This window comes from Drosophila obscura, unplaced genomic scaffold, assembly GCF_018151105.1.
Source record: "Drosophila obscura isolate BZ-5 IFL unplaced genomic scaffold, ASM1815110v1 contig_192, whole genome shotgun sequence".
In the NCBI taxonomy this organism is placed as follows: Eukaryota; Metazoa; Arthropoda; class Insecta; order Diptera; family Drosophilidae; genus Drosophila; species Drosophila obscura.
Window position 1 is genome coordinate 2,634,957 of NW_024542781.1, and position 24,025 is coordinate 2,658,981.

The 24,025-nt window shown below is 38.2% G+C and overlaps 1 long non-coding RNA gene across 9 annotated transcripts in view; it reads left to right on the forward strand.

The window, feature by feature from the left end:
* Window positions 1-24,025, forward strand: part of LOC121404251 — a 40,175-nt gene that overhangs the window by 3,805 nt on the left and 12,345 nt on the right. For 8 of the 9 annotated variants that reach the window (XR_005967841.1, XR_005967833.1, XR_005967834.1 and 5 more), the window contains exon 3: window positions 15,416-15,461. This is a non-coding gene — a long non-coding RNA (uncharacterized LOC121404251). Of the gene's footprint in view, window positions 1-8,960; window positions 8,986-15,415; window positions 15,462-24,025 lie in introns of all 9 variants that reach the window. The other variant, XR_005967840.1, reaches the window with a different exon arrangement.

Here is a 24,025-nt window from a genome sequence, read left to right on the forward strand (position 1 = left end):
GGATGAAACATTAATCAGCACGTTTTCAGATCGCTTTTGTTTATACGAGAGTATAGTACCATTTCCATGCACAACTTCACGCCGCGCCAATGTCTATCCGTAGTAGTGCCGCCGGCGGCTTCGGGGCAGCCCCCAAAAGCAAACACAAACCAAACACAACGTACGAACCCCCGCCCCCCACAAAGGCAATTTGCCCATAAATATTATACGAATACGAGTACATATGCTACACATATATATTTTATATATGTATGTATATGTATTTCTTTGTCGTTTCTCTGCCGCATTGTTGCGGATTTCGATTTCAATTCCACTCATCGAGTTTCTGTCGTTTCCCTAATGGTTTTTTAATACGACATCCGAAAAAAACAAAACAAATAGCAGCTGAGTATTATGGTTTTCTTTATTTATAAAAGTGCACGAGGCGAGGGGCTGTGATCGTGTGGGAAATGTGGATTCTGTTACGCCTTTTGATTCGGTTACTGCGATGAATGGAAAGGAATGGAATGATTGGGGGAATATGATATCACTAATACGATAATAATTGCCCAAAACTAAACTAAAAGCTTTTAACCGAATAAGCTTGAAATGAAAGTTGGAAAATACATATTTGATATGAAATACCTTCAGATATAAATAAAATGTACATTTTGGGATATGAATACATATCGAGGAACACTCCCATAATTTTTAAATTTACTTTTTATTGATTTTCAGAGAGGCTCTTTTACTTTTACTTTTACTTTGATAAATTTTTTATGGCATTAACATATTTTTAACCACTTTCTTCTAACAGTTGAAACGTAAATGGTTGCATCACAGTTTAAGTACAGTTTTAGGTAAATTACACAGAAATTACAAATTCCGTAAAATTACCTTAACCCGATTTTGATCTAGATTTCAGTGCCATTTTCAGACTATTGTCACTCTGATACGAGTATTTCCGGAATAAATAAAATTATATCTGACAACCTGCTATCATAGCATTTGATGGCTTTTTTATTGCTGTAATTCTATTATCTATTCATTTTGAAGGCCAATAAATAATATTGGATCACGCAATGCCTTCATAATATCTCATTGTTTTGCGAGGGATCTGTCATGCCATATCAAAAGTTTTGGATCAATCACATTTAATGTTGTTTGCCAGCCATTTAATTGTATTCAATTTTGATGAGTTGTTGGCCAGCAGATATGATGTAGGGAATGTTTGTAGAAAAAAACAGAAGCGGGAAGCTCTCTCTTCTCGCTACCTCTCGATGCGTTGTCAGCGACACGCTATATAATATTTAAATGCTGACAAATGTATCTGATACACGTACTCAAAAGACACATACATACACAAACACACACACACAGATACTCTATTATAATGGGCCATGCATCACGCGAATTATTAAATATTTATTGAACGTCAAATGTGGATTTTACAGTTAGTTTTCACCCACCCAGCAACCGGTTTATTGGCCATTTTTTTAAACATTCATCAACGAGTGTTCGTAGGAGTATTTACGAGTATTTCCTATTTTTTCTTCGGATCCATTCTGTTTGACCAGCTTATTTGCTTCAACAGTTTTTAATTACATAAAAAACAAATGACATTTATTATACAAAAAGCAGTAAATAAACTATTAATACCTTAACCTGTATGCGATGCCATAAAAATTGCTTAAATCGTTAAAACTTTTTGTGTTGTTTTTCGTTTTGCTTTCCAAGAGGCAGAGGCTCTCCTCAGATTACATTTAATAATCACTTTTTGTCATGAAAAATGAACAATTGTTTATTTTATTTATTTAATGCATATATAATTTAATTGTTTTTTTTATGGCAGTACAGCACAACTAAAGTTTCTATAAAGAAACGAAGAAAGTTTCGCTTTTAATTTTTTTTTATTTGCTTTCGGTTGCACGAGCTTCGACCAGATGGCGCTAAACGAGCTTAAAACTTGCTTAGAAACTTGAATCCTTTGAAAGCTCACCTATTGGATTCTAAATATAGGTTTCTTGCACAGTCTAAGGCCTGGTGTGGACAAAAACAACAGAAGACGAAGTTCATTTGTTGAGGCATTTCCAGGCAAAAATACTTTAAGTGATAATGATTGTTGATAAGAAATATTAGCACAGAAAATTCCCCAGCCTTATGAGGCAAAACAATAATTTCGAAAGCTTACTTTAACAAGTAAATAATATATTGAAAGTCTCTCAAGGGGTTTTAAGACGCTGCAGATAGTGTGGCCATTGATTCTATATAAATATACATAACATATTCGAATTTATATATTACTTTCGAATCACACGAACAGAGACCATTTGCCACAAGCCCTTAGGGATTTTAAACAATAAAAACCTCAAAAAGAACTGTTACAAAAGCTGCTAATCATCCATGTGAATGAATTATCGAATATAAATCGACCATGGAAATACGAGGACCCATGCAAATGCATTACAAAACTCTCACAGATGTCACGTTTGGGTCTCTCTATTCAATTTTTAGATTTATCTACAGCCGCCACAGCCGAAAGACCCTTATTGTTTTGAGCCCCCCAAACCCCACTGTATCCACATAAGTATCCATGTAAATTGTATGGGAAATACATCGCGTGGGTCCAAAACGTGCACGGCACAAACAATCACCAATCACCAGCCACAATACTCGGACTCGCTGCATGTAGTTCCTATAAACAAAAAAATAAACTGAAACACAAATCACCCACCGCCAAACATTCGTTGCAACTGAAAAACTAACTGAAAAAAAAATTAAAACAAAAAATGAAATGAAATTCACAAGTGTCACGTTTTATGCAACATTCGCTTCGTTTTCGTTTTTAGTTTAATTTTAACTTTTTCCAAAATAAATGTAGCTTTCGTTTTAATAACAAATTGCAGCAGTAGCAACAACAAAAAAAACATTTTGCTTTAAAAATTCGCTGCGGAAAAATAAAATCTGTTTACGGAGGCATCAGGAAATTAAATTTTGTCAATTTTTTTAAAAAGTCAGCGCAAAATTCGATACAATATAAATGTCGCGACATCAAAAATGAGAGGCAACAAAAAGATTATTCGAAAACCAAAAAAGAGCGAAACAAACAAATAATAAACAATGCAAATAAAATGTAAACCGCTGAGGAACGTGCGATCGCGGGTTTGCATTGAATTTCGAATGAGGCATTGACCAGAGAGCAGTGCAAAGCTGTGAAAAAATATGCTTTGGATGCAACGTTGGATAGGCGGAAATACTTTTGAAAGGCTAAGAAATGTTTAAGGAGAGTATGTGAAAGTGGTTGGAAAACAGACATGAAACAAGCAAAAAATATAACTTTTCTAAGTTTATTAAGAGTTTGGTACAAGAGCTTCAAGGATCCAACAAGTATTAGCAGACACATTAAAAATAATTCAAAACTTGTTCTGTTAAATGTTGAAAAGATTTCAATATATTCCTTCACCCTTATGAGCTTTTACTGTACCAATACAAAATGAAATAAGTATTTTTGCCATTTCAAACTAGCTCTTAGTGAAGATCAACTTCATTAACCTTACAAACCACATTATCCATATTTCACTAATTTATGATTTGTTACTAAATACAGAGGACTTCCCCGATACTTGAGCTCTAAACAAACCCGTTTTCTTCTTTGTTTAAGTGGGTTTGGCTTGCTGTAATTTTTTATGGAGGCACGTAGCGGAGTGTAGAGTTCAAGTTAAAATAAATAAAAAAAGCTGAAATAAAAATATGTGTGTCAATGAAATTTTCGTGCATTTAAACTGCAATTGTGGGCTGCCTCATAAAATATCAGAGACAGACCTCAGTCTGAAGTTTTTGCCCCCCATCCGAGTGATTCACGAACTTGTTTAGTATTTCTCATACGATCCATCGCCCCGAGGCAACCATTGACTTGGTTTGGAGCTGTGGCATGAGAGGAGTATCTTTTCAATAATTAGTTTGTTCGTTTTTGCCAGACATAATTATGCGAGAAATACAGAAACAGAAACAAGTTTAACTTGTCGCAGGCCCATTTGATTGAGCTTAGAGCACACCCCAGTAGAAGTGCCGTGCCTTGTTCTTCTGCTGCTGCTTTGTTCCCTCCCCCCAAAACGGTGTTAAATATTTCAAATATTTCTCTTTGTATCTTTTGGATTAGTATTCAGAGCATGATACGTGTGGGGTTCGTTCTTGACAAGCAGGAAACCGCCAGCACATGCCACACGAGCGCCTTTGAGCATTTTGTGAGAGATGCCACCTATTTTGTATGCCTAGACTGTTGTCAATGGCTGCAGTTACTGGTTGCTATCAAAGCTACAGCTATAGCTACAGCTCGTAGTAGTAGTCTCAGTAGTAGTCTGCCAGCATAGATTTATGTGTGGCTTTGATTGCCGAAGCGTCGGTTATGAAATGCACTGCGAGAGTAGAATAAAAAGGGGAAACATTATACAATGCTTAGAGTCATTTGAATATGGACAGTATAGTTTGAATGGGAATTGAAAGCTGCATCAATTTGTTATATAATTTTCGAATAACTCAGGTGGTTAGGAATCAGATTAAAGAATCATATGATTATGAGATCAGAAGATATATCTGTACCTATACTTAGCTAGTATTGATTATTATTATATTAATCTATTTGGGTTTTAAAGGTAAAAGAACAGTACACCCAAGCAAAGAGCCACACTTAGTTTCTCTGCTTAGTTTTACCTTAATTAGACCTACATAACTTTTCTATAAATTGTCATATCATTCAATATTTTCTAATCGGTCAGTGCTCTGATTTCCCTAAAGAATTCCCTGAACTGAACTGCATTCATCGTACGATTCCATACATTCCAATACTAAGTATCATCATCCAATTCTTTCATTAACTGGCTATAGAAAAATTTCAGTTATTGTTATTATTATTATTGTTGTTGTTGTTGCTGTTGTTGTTGCTGTAACTGTCATCTGCTCGCTTTATTGGGAGTGCATGATTAATCATAAATATAATTTTAATAGGCTTGCGACTCAGGAAAAGTGAAAATCATTGTCCGATTTCGATGTGTCTGTCGATGTGTGTCTGTGTCTGTGCTGGGCTTGCCTGAGTGTGGGGCTTGGCAGCTTTAGCTAATGAAGCGCATTAAATGAAGCTTGAAGCGTATGAGTATCTTATAGATACTCTTGGCAAAGACTCTTGGCTGGCTGCTGACTGGCTGCTAGAGATGTGGCTGCCTGCCATTGTTGTTCTTGTGTGTGCGCCAGTGACACAGAACGACAGTCAGACAGACAGACAGACAGACGACACACACACAGATACTCAGTCTGTCGGAGGAAAGGTTGTGGCTCTTCCGCAGTCCCTGGTCTTCGGTCTGCTTGCTGGAAAGGTTAATGAGTTATAAAACTTATGCCACTTACTTTGTTTAGTGTAAACGATACGCATTATTAAAATGTGCCTTCACATGTGTGTGTGTGTATGCGTATATACTTTTGTGTGTGTGTATGTCGTCTGTTCTTGTTTCATATGTCTGTCGGATATAATTTGGTTCTACAAACAGAGCCACAGTCATGATGATAGCTTTTTTTGTTATGCCCAATGCTTCTCGTGGCGGCGTCTTTTGTTACGCTTTCCAGAACATGACTCTGAAAATTTTCGGCACAGCTTTCATTTTTCCCCGTTGTGGCAGCTTTCTCAGATCTCAGATGAATGAAGACATCTCTGAAGAAGAAATAAAAACAGAACTTAAATAGCATTTAAAGAGCAAAGCAAAGCAAAGCACAGCGAAATGGTAGCAGAATCTCAGTGGAGACCCCAAGGAAAGTGTGTCAAACCTTTTAGAAGAGGGCCAGAAGGGGGAAAGGGAAACAGAACAATGCCTCAAAATGGGGGCCAACAAACGGGGCAGGCAGTCAGTCAGTCAGCAGCATTTAGGCAGCAGTCAAAAGGTTGCAAACACACAAAGCGTAACTGTGCGAGTAGATTCTTTTATTTGTGCCTCTCGGCGCCAGGTGAAAAGTGGGGAAAGAAAAAGTGTAACCAAGGGGCAGTTTGTAATTAAATCTTATAGAACGAACACAAAAAAAAAAAGCCAACTGAAATGTGGCACTCTCTTCCGCACTGTTGATCCCTCCCTCGTGCGGCCTGCACTCTTTAGACCAGGTATTGCAACAACCATTGGCTTTGGCTATGCTTGAGTTGCTCTTACAGTTCTCTCTTTTTTGCACTCTCTATATTATTACTTGATTTTTGTTTTTTTTTGGGAATGTACTTAAAAAGGCAACAGACCGTCGACCGCATCCCCCACAGCCGAAAGCCGGAGAGCTCAAAGCCCAGAGACCGACCAGAACCAGAGCCCAACCTTAAAATATCCATTTAACCATCAGTGCAGCTGCAACCTTAAATGGTTGGTGGCATGAGGTATGGGGCGTGGCTAGAGCTTTAACCTCTGCCTGTCTGTGCCACCCCCTCTTAAGTGTATGTGTGGCAATATAAAGGGCAGACAGGGGGTAACCCTTGAGGTGGCACTTTATGCAGTTTCCAGTTTAATTCGAAGCTGGAGTTTCCTCATGAATAATTTACTTGTTAAGTGGCAGATACTCTACTCCACTTGATGAGGCGCAGCTCTTGGAATGTCCGTAGCATCGCCAAAGAAAACGACTCAATTTATATTTATATGCAAGTTCTCTAAGAAAGAATAACATTTAGGATCAGTGGGTCAACTCTTTGACATTTGTTTACCTTTTCAAAGTATTTTTACCCTGTTAGATCTATTCTCTTTTTCAATTTGTTAAACAGAGTATTCAAGTTTCATTATGTTTTTTTTTTTATTGAATGAGTTTTGTCCCCCAAAATATTCAATGAATTCGACCGCTCACTGAACCCCAATCCGAAACCAAATCAACTCGTATTCCATTCTGTCTGCGAATTTATTTAGTTTTATTTTTAAGCATTTTTGTTCGGTTTATATTTGATGGGGCGTTGATGTCGCGCTACAATGTTGACAGTAAATCAACCCGATCTGGGATCTGGATAAATGAAAATGAACGGAAACTGGGCTTAATTGAGTTTTTCAATGCTGTCTAGACCAATGGACTATAATTAGGATGAAACTGTCAATAAAATATGCCAGCGCATGAGTTAAATATTTGGAGTAGTGGAGAGGATAAAACTTTTGGCCAAAGAGACCTTCTCTGCCAAATAGTAACTTTAAATGACCTATGATTATTCCGTGTCTGTCTGTCTGCTATTTTCGGGCAATTAGCTATTTGAAATTCAAAAATCATTAAATAGCCGCACATTGTGTGAATATTCAATTTGGCTTAATTGCCTTTAAGTGAATGCAGAATTTAATTACGGCCAAGTATTGGATTTCAAAGTCAAAATCAAACTCAAATTATATAATTATCCAGAAATTTATAAAGGGCTGTAAATGTATGGATGAGCTTTGCCACATTGCAGCGCCAGTACATACTCGACTACAAGTGCACTTTTGTTAGTCCAAGAGTTGGGTATGTGTGAAAGCTCTTCAAAAAACTGGCAATCCCTTTGTAAGGGTTTTCCCCCCTGCAGCAGAATTGATGCTGTACACAAATATTTTTGTTTTACTAAAATAAAAGAATAAGATTTCTTTGAAATAGAAATTGAATTCGATTTTGTGCATTTAAATTCGAATTTATTTTACAAATCAAATTTTATTCATAGACAACATTGCCAGGGAGCTATAAATGGGCCTGGCAATGCTCTCACTCGACATACAGATATGCCATATGCTATAGCTATTTATATGTACGTATGTATGTATGTACATATATATATTTCTATAGATATGCCATGATACAACGAGAAGAAGAAAACTCTGATTATTTCGCATTGTGTTTTAGGGGCTTTATTCGAGCGTGACGCGACAGAGAGCGAGCGTTCAGTTCAGTTTTGCAGACAGAAAATTAATATTTTAAAAGCACTTTTTTCGATAGATATTTTATTGCAATTACAATTGCAAAAATACAATTAAAAATGCCGATTGGTTGCAACTTCCGTTGGGGATTTTGCTTGTAAAAAAATCAACCACTTTTAGCGGCCTACAGAATGTCGATAAATGTTGGAAATACTCGCAAAGTGAAATATAAAAACACTCGAACACTGCAGTGCTCGAAACCAAAACCCCAAACACATGAGTGGAATAGTGTGGAAGAGTAGCAGCAGCAGCAGCACTCGAAAGGCGAGCAGCAAAACTTTTTGCCGAGCTTCGATTCAATTCGATATTCGATTTGGCTATGGCAATGGTTATGGCTCTCTCTGGCCTCTTAGCCAATCCTCCACATGTGTTTCGGCCCGGAGCAGGCCGTAAAATTAATTTTACGCACGGCCTCAAATCAACGCATCATGACTAAGTGAACATTTTATTTTATTTTTTTTTACTTTGTTGTGGTTTTTGGTTGAAGAATCCCATCGAACAGTTCAACGAGTGTTTGAAGTGATGTAATCCAAAGGGGGAAGTTTATCTATAGGGAAATGCGAGCATGAAACCCTTTTTGCAAAATAAATGTGCGGGGATATCTGTACAAAACATAAATCCATTGAATCTGGCTATCAAAATCCAGTAGAGAGGAAGATTTTTGAACAGTTCTCCTAGAGCTGAGCACCCCTTTCCGTGTGGAGAGAGATAATGGTCTGATACGTTCTGTTTCTCTACATAATGGTATAGAGCTTCTAGGGGATGTTTCTAAAGCGGTTATTTAGATATCATTTTCAGAGTCTGCCTTCATAAAATGAATTCCATTATTTTTGGAAGGAGTCCTTTTTGTCTGTTTTTGCTCCCTTCTTTCGCTTTCCAATAAAAGAAAAGAGTACAAATGGGTTTAATTGAATTCATGTTAATTATTTTGTTTTTCTTATTCCCTTTTCTTCGTTTTCTTTAAAATAATTTTGTAGTATAATCAACTAAAAGATTTCCTTTGCTAATTATTTTTACTAATTCTGGGTTTATTATTATTTTCAGTTCTTCTTCTTCGATTTTTATTTATGTATGTATGTCTCTTTTTAAATTATGTATCATGACCTAATTTAAAACCCAAATTCCCTTTAAAAATAGCCTTCTCATATTTATATTGCTCGTTTTATTTTCGTTCCGTAGTTGAATTTTGATGTTGATGCATGGGATTTTAATCGAGTATTTGCTGCTGCCTCAAATTTGAAGCAAAACAAATTAAATTCAAAATTGAAATTTTGGTTATTGTGGTCAATAAAATATACCGAAAGAGATAGAGGGATAGAAAGAGAGTGGTTGGGTGAGAGGTTAGGTGAAAAAACCAACACAATTGTTTACTTTTAATTATGAAACCGCGAAGGACAAACATTTCGGCGCCACAGCAGAACAGGAGCAGAGATAGAGCTCAGTTTTTTTTTTCCGCTTCCTACCCAGTGACGACAGGCGTTATGATTTTGACAGATTCAGAACTTTGCAAGTAAATATACATAATGAATATCGTTATATGTATGTACATACGTTCATTACTTAGCCGTAGGATCGCTTGAATGTATACATATGTATGTACGTATGCAATATTGCTTCCTTAAGTATTGTTAATTTGATGAGTAACATAGAATCGACTACCAAAATGAAAAGAATATTCCCTTTTTGTTTTGTTTGTTTCGGCTTCTGCCACTGCTTCTGCCGCTGTTGCTGCCTCTGCTGCTGTTTATCAATTTCCAATATTGACCTTTGCCTGTTTTGTCTTTGTTTTTGCATTTGTTTCTGTCTTTGCTCTTTGCTCCTCTTTCAATCGTCGTTTTTTTGTTTTATTTATTGCTACATTAAATATACACAGTGCGAGCGTAGACATGACGGATCGTGTCGGTGTTCGAAGAAGGGGGCCCACCCTACCAAGTATTGTCTTGTGTTTGCTTTTGTGCTCTTCGCACCTTCGGAGGTGTCTTTGGGCAGCCACCTAGCGGGACTCCGGCACCAACTGAGTTCAGTGGGAGACGGACTAAGAGAGCGACTAGAGAGGGACTAAGAGGCAGAGAGACACAGACAGATGGGAAAAAACACACACAAATATTTGTGCAATTGCAAAGTGACAATTTTTGGATTCTCGTTTTCTCGCTTAATCTCGCATTCCCTATGTCTGTTTCTTATTCTCTTTATTCCATTTAATATATGTACATTTATAGGTACGCTGAGAGCACTTTCGACGGGGGAGAAATACTGAATACTTTATTTAATTGTATTAAAATAATCCATTGGAATAACATTTATTAAGTCGAGTTTAACATGAAACTCATGTTTCCTCACCTAGCTAAGCATCTAAATTTTATAGTTACAGGGCATCATGAGAACCACTTCGCAACTTGGTCAGCTTTTATTCTATTTTTGTACTGTTTATGCCGAAAATAAACAATTGCCATCATGTTGTCAATTGAATTGGAGCGTCGCTTTCAATTCTCAGACAAACTGCACAGGCTCCGCTCCCTAAAACAGAAACCCCTCTGTGTCCCACTGTGTTATAATTAAATTAAAGCGCTGAATGAAGTTTACAGTATGCAATTCTACATACAATATATTCGCATACATACAGAGTATATGTATGTATATTTAGAGATATTTTTGCTGATTGATTAATTCAGGGGAAGTTTTAGAGACCCCCAGTTCCGATAAGCGAACAGTGGGCAGCGGCGGGCGCACTTAACCCAATTAGTCGACACAAAAGGCGATAATATAATTGCATTTAATTGAATTTCACTTGCGCTGACAATGAAAGCCAAGAGTGGACGGATGGACAAACAGCCATATAACTAATCATTACGTTTTAAATTAGCCAAGTATTTGTTGCTGTTGTTGTAGTTGTTGTTGCTTGCTGTTTCAATTTCCTTTACTTATGGAAGCCATGGAAAATGTGCTTTTGTGTTCTGCTTTTGCTTTCTAATGACTTGCGTTTCAATGAAAGTTCAATTAACGTGTTTCACCGAGCGAAAGTTTCGCGTAAATGGATAGACGGATAGAATCAATAAAAAATAACAACCATACAGACGAAGAGGAAGAGTGATAGATATATTAGGGGAGAGAGTGAAGGAGAAGTACATACATAAGTACATCGATTTCGTTTCACTTAAGGGTCTGCGAAATTTTCTATTCATTCGTGTCGAAACGAATGTGTCCGTTGGCTAATGCAAAATGTATAGGAACACAAGAATGGGTCCAAATTTGCCATAGTGGAATAGGGCACAAATCACTATATCTAATCGCTCAGACATAAGTTACTGAGCCATCCATCTCTTAGGATATACAAACCTGTGTCCCTTCCAAGCTGCCCTTTCGTTCTATCCTTTTATTTTATTTTATTTTTTATTCTATCCCATCTATTTTCTTTCCTCTTTTTCAACATTCATTTCGTTATCCTCTCTTTTCCTTTGCCGACAATAAAATTGAACATAAACCGATTCTTTCGGATCCTCATTAACATTATTTGGCCCCGCGGCAGCAGCAGTAACTCGTGCTTGCCCCTATAAAGGATGATGATGACCCCAGCAGGGATGAAATACTCGCCCAACAAAAAATCTCCATCCAAAGTTGCTGCAATTTCAATCCGAATTTGATTGAATTCATTAAAAGCACTGCACACTGCCACACACTCTCTGCACTTGATTTTTATTCAATTTTTTTGCATATTTTATTTTTGGCTTTGCTGACACTTAAACAATTAAAATAGGATTGTTGCGGGTCAGAGTCGGATTGGGTTGGGTTGGGTCGAGTTCCTGCTGTGACAGACATTGCAATTTCAGATCTGTACGAACAAAATAAAAGAGCACATACAACCAGATACATATGGTATGATTGTATTTAAAATGTAGCCATCCCTTGTCTCTCTGTCTCTCCGCTTTACTGTCTGTCTCTCTGCCTGTCTCTCTGTCGTGTGTGCGGATTTGGTTTGCAGATTGTATTTTTTTTAAATTGGTTTATCCGTTGTTATTGCTCAAATTTTTATTTCATTTTTTCCCTTTATTTTCGTTGTGTGTGCGCGTAAAAATGAAATTTGTTTGCCGTTTTTGATGGTTGTCACACGCCGCGTATGAGTGATATGCAAATGAATTTTTAATGGAGATTATTAGAGGAGCGGAACTAGACCCTAAGTAAATGGATTTATTACTCTTATATGGCTGTTCATTTCACTAAAGAGACAGACAGATTAGGTATAAAAAATTGTTTCGGGAAAGAGGGAATATATATGTACACTTTAGATTCTGATTCTCTGACCGTTCTTGATTGATAAATTAACATCCCATAAAGTTTGAATATAATGGTGAACCTCTTCTCAAACTTTTAGCCATAAGCCTAAGCGAGAATCTGATGGAATGCAACACACAGTCCTATCTTCAAGGGACTCTATCTGAGTCTCTGGTTACAATTCATTTTAATTGGCACAAGTATAAGCAAATTCATCATTATTATAGAGCCAGACACCCCGTGGGTGTGTGTGGACTTTTAAAAGAAAATATTAAGTTTCACCCTGAAACACGCAGAGAGAAACTTCCCAAGAAGGTCCCCCACTTTGCAAAAGTGTTTCAATTTATCAATTTATTCCTGCTGCTTTCCGAAGGCCGGATCGGGGGTTCAAGCGAGTGCAATGTATCAACGCAAAAGGAGGGAAAAGTTTATTTAGCCTTAGTTTTCTCTTCGAATAATATTTGAATATACTATGTACTCGTATATTTTGTGCAGTTTTGTATTCGAGAGCAGAGCCCTTCCCCTGAGTGCCGGAGATCCCAGTGGCGGTTTCTCGCCCCGCGAAGCAATTTCTCGAATGTAATCAATTTGTTGTCGTTGTCGCTTGTCGCTGGGTGTTTGGCTTTTTGCTACAGAAATGTTGCGGATGTTAATAATAAAATTTAATTAAAGTGAAAACAAAGTCAACGCATAAAGAGATAACAATAAACTGCTGCTTGATGGAAAACAACTGGGAAAATGCGATCGAATCCAATGAGTAAAAAACTGAGTAAAATTGCGGATAAAACAAATTGAAAAATTATTGATATTCACATTAATTGGTACATAACTCTCCACTGAAGTGCCGCATTTAATTTATTAATAATATGTTTTTTATGTTGCGCGCTACCTTTTTTCTTTTTTATTTTTTATTATTGATGAACACATTTCTCTGTAATGTGACTCGTTTGATTTTTTTTTTCAGTTTTATCGTTAAATGCAAAACAATTCAGTTTTGATTGGCTTTGTGGCATGGGTCAGGCAACGCAGCAATAGATAAAGAAATTTGCATGGCAACTTTTTTCTTTTGTTGCTCTTTGTTGGCACTTAAATATTTTAATTAATGGATTTGTTATCGCTTATCGTCATGGTGACAGCAATTGCGGGCTTTCTGCCCCCGCCCTCTGCCATTATGGATGGCCTTCTCTCTCTCTCTCTATCTCTCTCTCCCTCTCTTTGGGCCATCTAATTGTTGGTGTTACCTATGTGGCGCCCTTTGTTGTGGCTGTTGTGGCAATTGTCTGTCAAAAGATTGACAAGTCACGCGAATGGGCAGATGTGGCAAAGCGAGCACCATGGATATAGGTTAATACTTACTTTACTTTCTTAGTGCCCGCCTCGGCTTTTGATATTTGCCCTGGCTAATGGGTAAGAATGGCATGATGTGATCCCAGGTGTGATAGGGAAAAAAAGTTGACAAAGGATAATGAGTGACTTCGCTTCCTCTGAATAGAGAAATGCAATTTGTTGAAAGGGCAGGTTTTGGATTGTTGGAAGATTAGCTATCATTTATGTAATGGAAGCGGTAATGGATAAGATAAGAATAGGAAAAGTATGGGTTTTGGTTTTTAATGGTTTGGCATTGGCATTCGCTGTACAAAATAGCCAAAAAGTGGCACAAGAGATTTCCATAAATGTACTAATGGATGATATTTAGATAGAATTACGAAGGTTAAATGAGAGCATAACTAAGTTTCTCTTAAGTACGCTTGTACTATGATATATTCACATTATGCAAAGCAAAATAGGCTCCCCCTGAACTTTGTCCAGACTTAAGAGCTATCTCTGTAAGCTGGCGAGAGATAGACCCTCCCCGGAGTGCAGGTGTCGCATGTCAAGGGGCAGTGGAAGAGCCATTTGTTCAGCAACAGCATCTGTGGCAATCCAGATATTAGCTGCGGTCTCCTAGGCCTTCTACTCATTATTTTTTATGGCATTTTAATTACTTAATTAAACAATTAACCAGGCGGTGCACCATGATAGTTCAATTATGTAAGCAGCGAGAGTAGAGCAGAGCAGCCCACCGCCAAGATGCCAACAATTAAAAGTTCATTAATGCGAGAAGCTGCACGATGATGGCAGATGGGAGATGGCTTGGCAGGGGAGCGGGAGGCAGTGTGGTGTTGGAGCTGGGGCAAGCGTTGCATACAAAGAGCCAAAGTTGTTTTTGCCTTTTCCGCAAACGGCTTGGGGGCAACAAAGAATCTAATTGTATATCAAGTGCAAGTGCAATTGGACAAGTGGGGTAAAAGGGGTAGGGAAGAGTGGAAGGGGTTGGGGGGATCTGCCTCATGCACCAGTGCGTCACACCTCCTCACACACACACACAGACACACACGCACGCACACTATCAACGTTGTGGGCGATACTTGTAAACTAATTCAATTAACGTCTAAGCAGCTTAACGTCATCAAGTGACCCAGTCTCTGTTGCCCCATGCCGCCCGTTGCCCCCATTGCCCGATTATGCTGCATTGCATTCTGAACCCTTCCTCTGCCTCTCCCTCTCCCTCTTTAACCCTCTTCTAAGCCGTTGTTGAAAGAGTGACCCACAACTAAATGTTTGCTGAAATTTAATATTCTCTAAATTACGAGTTTGTCACACACGCAACTCGGACGGCACTTAACATTTTGCACACACCGTGCACCTCACATCTCTTTATTGAAAATTGCGCAATTCCCAATGTTCAATGGAAAACCGGTTCAAGCTAAATAAACATGGATACAACAAGGGAAAGGATGACAGTCGCTATTACGAATAGAAGATACGCGGTATTTTGAAGAGTAGTAGTAGAAATAAGAGAAATTAACCTTCCTTATTAAGCTTATGATATTCATTCAATCTTTAAATTTGTTTTTGTTTTTTTTTTTAATACGCGTACTTAAATGAAATTATTTAATGTGTTAATATTACCCCTGTCCTACTCACCAAACACCGGTTATAACAAATCAAAAATCCTAATCTCAGACAGTTAGTCGAAGTCAAAGTCTCCAAGTCACAGACAGTGACAGCAACAGCGACAGACAAGTGCAATAAACTGGTTTTTTGGCGTTTCACCAAAGCTCTTTCGTAGGCGGAAGTGTGCGGTACAAAAACAAAACACAAAAACAAAACTGGGTTAAGCAGTTAATTATATCGCACTTGACATTTGCATATTAATCAGGTTTACGATTTTCTCACTCTCTTTGCAGACAATTCCCAGAAGATATGTTTTAACCATTGGACGCAGACCTGAAGGTGAGTAATGCTGGGAATTCTTTACGGATCTTATCAAAAAGAGTAGACATCCGTTGGTCGTAGCTTCCTGCAGTTTTGATGTGGATTATCTTTCCGTAGATATTTATTTGCACTAACAATTTACACAATCAATGTTTAATCAACAACTACCTGATAATGGGGAGGTATGAGGTATGAGCCAAAGCCTTATTATAGCATGGTCATGTGGCTGGATTCGCTAACACGGCTAACCATTTGTCGGGGTCACACCTCCCAAACGGCCAATGGCTTGCCAGCGTCATGTCAACTGCGGCTTTGGCATGTCATTTCCAAATTCATATACAAAATATTTTATTTCTCGTTGAAAACCACAAAAAAGAGGCATGTAAATAAGCCCCCCACCCAAAAGAAAATAAACCCCCATTCGTTTTCACATCTCAAATGCAAATATCAACAGCCGTAGCGTATTGGTGGTTAAATATTTACCAACAAATAATAACAATAACCGAAATTTTCGAGAGGTCTCCGAGAGGCTCAGAGGCAAACAAATGTTGGATTTATGTCTGAAATTCCAAATGAAATAAAAACCCGTGCTAATTTTGTAAATTAGCAACAAAGTAGCCGAAAATTGGCCAAGTAAAATGTGTTTCGGGGCTAAAAAATAGGTATCATTCTTTGAGTTCTCTGAGATAAATTTGGGGTAAGGGGAGTCAGTTTTTGTTTTGATAAAAGATAAGAGGATTAAAGGATTTACTAAAGGTTGGGGGATTTGACAAAACCCAATGCGGCAAAAACCTATTTATATAATAGATAGTCATAGGTACTCTCTGAACAATGGTTGGGGGGGAATGGTCGTAAACAAAATGGAGTAAACTGTAGAAAAATGAAAAACTCTCCATAAAATACGGGTAATACAATTTTTAATGTTTTTAAAGTTATGAGAATCTGTTAAATATCCTACAGAATTCCCATCTGTGAATCATTTAATTCTAACTTCCTTAATTCATTAAATAACTTTTTCCCTTCTTCGACAGTTTTTTAATTAATGTCAAATAAAGTTAACTTTTATTAAAACATATCGTTCAAAAACGAAACATTTTTCTTCAAAATGTGAATAAAATTGAAGAATTTGTTGCAGATTCTTGAAAGATAATACAGCAAAATTTGCAGAAATGAGCAGAAAACTTGAGAAATTGATTTGAATTGTAAATTGTTTTGTAGGTATAATCCTACAATAAAATATAAAGTTCCTCAATAAATTGTTCAAAACTGTACTCTTTCCTCTTTTTAATGATTTCCCTCTGCAACGCCTTGGCAACAGAGAATCTACCTTATCCCACAGCTAATTGTAGAGTATCTGTTTTGTTCAATATTGACCCACACAAAAAGATACAATTTCGCGACTAAAAATTATATGATATTTGATATATTGATATTATGAAATTTGGTTTTATTATTAGTGTGAAAATGAATAAGCGATTTTTGACCAAAACCCGAATTTATTCTGGCCTGTAACCGGGTCCCACAGTTTAACCAGAAATATTCATTAACAAATGTTGGCGTTTAATTTTTGCATAAATTTATTTAGCACGAATGCTAAATATTTTGTCAGCCCGGCTCGCACTGTCAATTGCTTAATATTTGCCTTATAAATACGAAATATATGAAATATATGGTGCGAATTGTATGTGATGTGTGTGTTTCGCAACCAAAAAAAAGCTGTCGTAAATTGGGTTAAATTTTGAAGGAATATCCTATGGGTGTATGAGCATATGCCCCTAAAATATATGTGGATCGTGCATAATCAATGACACATTTGTGTCAACAAGAGCCGCAAATAAACATCGTCTCTGTTTGCCTGTTTGCCATAAGAGTACGCCATACATCCATCCAGCAGGAGGGCCAAGAGCCATGCAAATATTTACCAATGGCTCACGGGCTAACCGGATACTGGACGATAGACGATTCAAATCCCTTCCCCCCACACATTTTCTCTCACTCTCTCTCCCTCTCTCTCTTTGAATCATTGTTATCTAATCCATCGCCAACGACGCGTCGCGAAGCCATAATCTTGCAGATAAGGCTATCTGTCGGATATGCGGATACATTCTTATTCGGCGAATCTATTTTTGTGCTGTGAGATGTTTTTACTTTAAGAGATATCTTTGTTTTGGGATAGTATAAATTTAGGATAAAATACTATAATATATCTTCTTGGAACTATAATGAAGGGAAGAAACCACTTTCAATCTCTTTCATTTTTTGCTTGAAAATATATCTGAAATGAGCTTAGGTTTAATGCCTAATGCCTTCTTTGACTCGAGAATCTGACGTCCTGAAAGAGAGCAAAAAAAAATAAGGCTGAAAGTAAAGGAAATTCTACCTTGTATTCCCTTTTGCACTAATTAAAATATCAATCATACGCACTGTTTACACTTGACAGCCTCTCGATTCGAATCATCTATTGAAACAATTCATTCTCTGGCCAGTAATTAAACCAACAAATGAGCAAACTAAAACAAAACAAAAAACCCAGAAAAATAATTCGTTTTAAATGCAGATACAATTAATTAAAGCTCTTCGATGACCAATAGAATTTCATAAACAAAACCAAATAATCAGCAGGCAAAACGAATAAATATTTGCATTCTAATCTGATATGTGGATTCCATTGCGTATACGCAGTGTCAGCTGGAGGCAGTAAGGGAGAAGAGGAAACATTCGAAATTGCATTTGCAATGCTGTAAATGTTGTTAATTATTATGCACATTTGACCCAAATAGCAGAGCGATAGTCACATTGGGGAGTGGGAATATGTCAAAAAGGAAGTTGCCAATTATGAGAGTGCCACCAATACAATGAAGTTTTTGGCAACACTTGCCACGGGCCCCCCATTGTCAGTCCATCTATTCAGCTGATTTATGCATCTCTCAGCACACAGACAGACAGACTCTCTCATTATTGTTTGCGAATGCATTTATCTGTGTGCGCTGCAGGGTTTGTTTCTGGATTTGTGTTTGTTTACGCTACTGGAATTTCATTTGCAATTCTCGTGAGGTCTTCCGGGCTTATTCAAAATTTCCAAAATACTAAAAACATTCTCCACAATTGACACGCTCTTTGCGCTCTTCTCTCAGCGTGTGTTATCGCACCCGCACTCTCACGCATTTATGGCAGGCAAACATCTCTTCCTCTCTGCCCCATTACTACGCCTGTAACACCCACCCCTCTACACCTGCACCCCTCGTGTGTGTGTGTGTGGCAAGAAACTTTTAGCGTTTGCCGAAAATTGAAAACGTGTGCAAGAAAACTAATTTGATGAGGAAATAACCAGAGCCGCACTAGAAAAATACACATGCCAAAAAAAAAAAAACTTTTACGTGTGGAACATTTAATACGTGTAAATATATTCTGGCAAATATTATTAGAATTTTCGAAATACAGCTTATCCTCTGAAATCTAATAAAAAACCTAATGCCAGTGTGCTAGGTATATCTATGGATACTATGCTGATATCCAGTTAGTTTCTGGTCTGCCTGTTCCACTGGGGCATCTGTTTTCTGTTCCTGTTTCTTTTCATTTCCTTATTTAAGTAATTATTACATTAGATGTGATTGGCAAAGTTTTGTGTGCTTTGTGCTGCAGTGATTTTTCGGCTCCAATATGTTTTTGCCGTCGCTGATTGCCTCTACAGTCGACTGTAGATTCTGTTTATGCAAATGTTACGTGCGGATTCGGGCCTGGGAAATGCCGTGCCGAAAAAATTAAAGACCCCGCCAAATTATGCAAATGAACTTTTGTGCTTGGCTGACCTTTGGGACCGGGGCCCAATAACAACGGTTGCAGCGGCGGCAGCAGCAGCAGCTCTAGAAACAGCAACGTAATTAAGCCATTTGCTTTGCTTCCGAAACTCGCAATTAGCAGTGAGTTTTCATGTTGAGTCAACCTCCGCGTTCCTCGCCCAGCCCCAAAAACGAATGAAAACGAAGGTGTCAACGTGTTTGTCTGCCTCTCGCCAAAAAAACTGTAGGGGAACGCAGAAAAACACACCGTACAAAAAATGAACACCAAAAAACATTAAAAAGCTTTGGAAATATGCAAATTTTTACGACTCGACATTGAAACGTGGCCATAATTGGGCCAAAAGTCAGAGGCAAAGTTTTGCTGGTGTTAGAGGCTTTGTCTTACAGCAGATTTTTGGCTTGAACTCCCCCCTCAAATACCCCACCACGAAAACCCTTCTGTTGCCATATAATTAGCTTCCGACTTTGGTTGCATTTCTTGTTGGTCAAAAGTTTTCTTGGAGTTTGGTGGATGAGGGAAATCCCTTTGTTGTCAAAAAGAAGTTGGTTTTGGTCAAACTGAATATTTGATTGGATATATTTTTGAGGCGGAAATTGGAATAACGACATGGTATTTTGAATATGTATTCCCTGTAGCAGATGGGTATATAATCGTTGGAAGGAGCTTTAATTCTGCTAAAAATTCCCTTTTTCAGGAGAACTTTAAAAGCAAATTTTTTTTTTTTAATTTCTTCGTCTTTTGGTCCCACCAATTATCTGCGAAATTGAGTACAAAATGTTCCACTTTGTTACTGTGACTCTGACATGGGGCTCCAGTGTCATCCCAGGGAACCAATTTGCGTCTCAAACACTTTACAAGTTGGGTTGTCAGGACACAAGTTACTTGATGTTGTGGAGGAGGAGCCCTAGAAGAAAACCCCAGCCGTGTCCCTACACCAAAACCTAAACACCCAGACCACTTGTGTGCCTGTGTGTGTGTATATAACCTTTTAAATCTGTGCAGATACTAACGCACACAACGACAAATACATAAACTGTCATAAAGTAGCAATAATAATCCTTGAGCCTATGTCGGGAACGTTTTACTGAATTTTTATTGACTCGAAAAAGAACGGCAGGCGGTCGGACAGTGTTGAGGCGTAAAGGACATCCAGGCATACAGGAAGCCGGGCGAACCACTTCAGTTGTCAGGCGGACAATAAGAAAGGATGGGCAGGAGCAGACAACAGCTGGGATGGGCCAGAGCGAGGACAATGGCTTTGGGGCCAATAAAAAGTCGTCATCATAATTTCCTTCAGCTTGAAACATAAGTGCGTGAGGTTGTGTGCTTCTAACAAAAGAAAAGAAGCGTCAGAGGAAACTAAATCCGGCTGTTGAACGATGCCTTTGTCACCGATGGTTAATTTTGAGTATATTCGTATTTGGCTTACAAGTAAATGCTGTTGGTTTTTGTATGCATGACAGAAAGCGGTCACAGAATTACGTTTAGTTCAATTTTGGAAATCCCCTAAAATATACCCAAAAAAGTTTCCATTGATCAGATACAGCGTCAGTGCGAATCATGCGTGAAAAATGTCTTGTATGAATGCGTTGCCATTGGATTTATTTCAAAATATCGTCGATGAAAAACGTATCGTGCCAGAGCAGCTTAAAATACTACCAAGCCAAGGCCAAGAAAACAGTTGAAGCAACTGTAAGAGAGCTTTACAATAAAGGGCCATAAATGGCCCGCTGTTTCATGCACATAATTCGCATATTTGGGCCCAGTTAATGGGCGTGGCAATCATTCGACCAAAGCAATAGTAAAATCGCACACTCGCGAGGCGGCCTACCATTCCCTGTGTCACTCGAGGCGTATGCTTAATCATTAGTTCGCCTGCGGTTCGCTTCGCTTAGGTTCGGTTTGGTTTGGTTCGGTTTTCTTTTGTCATCATCATCATTATCATTTTCGGGAGAGTGGACTCCTCAAGTGTTGATTTTTATTGTTGGCAAAATTATTTTTTAATTAAATTTTTACGACACGCGCACCCACAAAACCAACAACAAAACAAAAACAAAAACAGTCGGCGGCAATAGCAAACGGACACAAACTTGTATCTTGCGGGTGTCCCACGCGGAACTTCTTCTTGAATTTTTGCTAATTTTTTTTTTTTATGGGCGGATTGTTTTGCGGGGCAGTTTTCAGCAGGACTCTCTGTCTGCTGCGGGCTGCTTTTGCGTGGTTTCTGCATTTCCCTGCAGACTGCCACAAAACACAAGTCTGGAAATGTGCCGAAAGGGGTGAGAGGGGAGAAGCCGAGGGCCAAACCCTGACACCCGGCTGTAAATACATTTGAACCCTTTTTTTGTGTTCTCAGATTCTGCTCTCGGAGTCTTTTCCAATTTGATTTTTTGTGCTCCTTCAAAAGGTTTTCCTGCCAGCCATGTGGGCGTGTAAAATACGCTCAAAAAGGACACACGCACATTGTTAGAGAAGTGGCAGAGCGTCCTTGGAGTACTTTGGCTGTGGAGAGTCTTTTAAAAGCGATACAATTATTTCAAGTGTTTTTTTTTAAATGGGAAAGGCTTCTTGAAAGGCTGCAAAGAATGATAAAACAGAACCATTAAATTATGCATTTTTTTTATAAGAAAGAAAGTTATTGGTGGAGCTAAAATTCTGAAAGAAAGCGGAGCATAAAACTCTTGGTATTCTTTAAGAGTTTTTCTTAGTTTCAGTAAAGGATTCTAACTTATCGCAGTACCTTCCTCTATAGAGCATTACCTATTCGATGCATCCTACCACATGATATTTACAATTCGTGTTGTTTCTTGTTTTCTTTTATGGAATTTGTGATAGTTTTTCAGAGCTGAAACGAACTGGAACTGAATCGGTGCGAGCATTTCAGGGCCTTGCCTTTTATTGCTTGGTTTTTTTCTTTTGACGCTTTCCCCGCTTTGGATCCATTTTCCTGCTCTCCTGCCGGTCGACTACTTTTCTGTTCCACACACACAATTCCAGAATTTCCTTTCGAGTTCCCTTTTGTATCTGCAGGACATGTATGTGTATTCCGTTTGCGAGTTTTGGGTTACTTTGAGGTCACAATGTGTAAGACCTGTGTGTCTGTGTCTGCAGAGGGCATGTACGTACATACATATGTATGTAGGCGTCTCCCCAGAACGCACAAATAGAAATAAATTCTGCCATAATGTTTGTCCACTCCATGACACACCCATTAGAGCGTTAGCATATTCCCATATCCTCAATATCCTATATCCTCTATCCTCCATCCTGCATCCTCTGTGTGTGCGTGTGTGTTTGGTCAGAGCGATTGAAGGAGCTTCTGAGGGTCCGTCCTTTTGTCCATATTGGAGTCCACTCTCTACTATGTCTTCGGCTCAATTCAATGGAAATAATCGAATTTTGTATACATTACATTGACATACAGAAAATTATGCAAATTGAAATTCAATTGATTGGAAAATGCGATGTTTTTGTGGCACTCCCTCGCAATCCTCCCCGCCCGCCACACACCCCGCCCACTTAGGAGGGACAACGCCTCCAACTAATGCCTTCCATATGTCTTCCCATTATGGCATATGAATTTGAATTTGAATGGCGGGGAAAGGCGAATGGAAATAAGAATGCCTCCTCCCTTATGAATGTTGAATATGTAAATTTTGACCAGGAATTATATCAGCAAAGCGGCAAAAATCTGTTTGTGGGCTTTATTCATTATTCATGGGTGCGTCTGATCCGACAAAAGTACACTCCCTGACATAACTATATAAACGTAATGAACTACGTTTAGTTTACTGATGGATTACATTTCAAATGTCCTCTGCCGACTGTCTCTGGTTTGTTTGGAAAATCGGTTTATGGACTTTCGGCCTTATTAAATCATTTTAATGACTCAAATAAACCGGGATCGGGGTGCAGGAGCGATAGGGGTTTGAGGGGCATTGGGCTTGGGACAGATGGAAAGAGACCAAAAAACCGCACTTGACAAACATTTCATTAATTTCTCCAACGCTCTCCTTTGAAGTTCAAATAAAGCTCGGGTCTAAAGCTTAATGAAAGGGATACATAGATCGTTTATGCGTGGGTCATGTACGTGTACAGTGCTTGCTGTCTATGAATATCCATAGATATGTGACATGAAGATGCCTATCCCGGAAATTAAAATATGTAATATATAAGATAAAAGCTATTCCAATTTCAGGCAAACAAAAATGAAATTGTTAGCAAAAATTAGAAATTAGTATATTTTGTAGGAAAATTAGCCACAAAACTGTAATTGCAAAATGTAATTTTATGGAATGGAATTAGCCACAAAACTGTAATTGCAAAATGGAATTATTATATTATAATTAAGATTATTATTAAAATTATTAAAATTAAATTATTATGGTTCAGAATAAATATTCCATAGCCCTTCTTAATGAAGAATCTTGACTATTGGTATTATGCATCTAAGCTTTTCCCCTTTGGTTATTTTCAGCCAATTGTTGAGTTTTGTACATTTGCATAGAGCCAATTTCAATTTTGATTCCCAGGCCAATCTTTGGCCCAACCGGATTTGCATAAACAATCCCATGGCTGCCATTAGAAGTCACATCAGATATCGCATTAATTATCCGCATAAACCTTCTGCGAATCCCATAGCTTTATCCCTTTTTTTTCCCCGCTTGGCTTCAAAGGGATTAGCGACGGTCGCACGTAGCCTGGGCCCGGGTGTAAGCCAAAATAATTAGTGGGCCACAGAGAGCGGGCGCACAAACCTAATGGTCAATGGAATCCTCCTC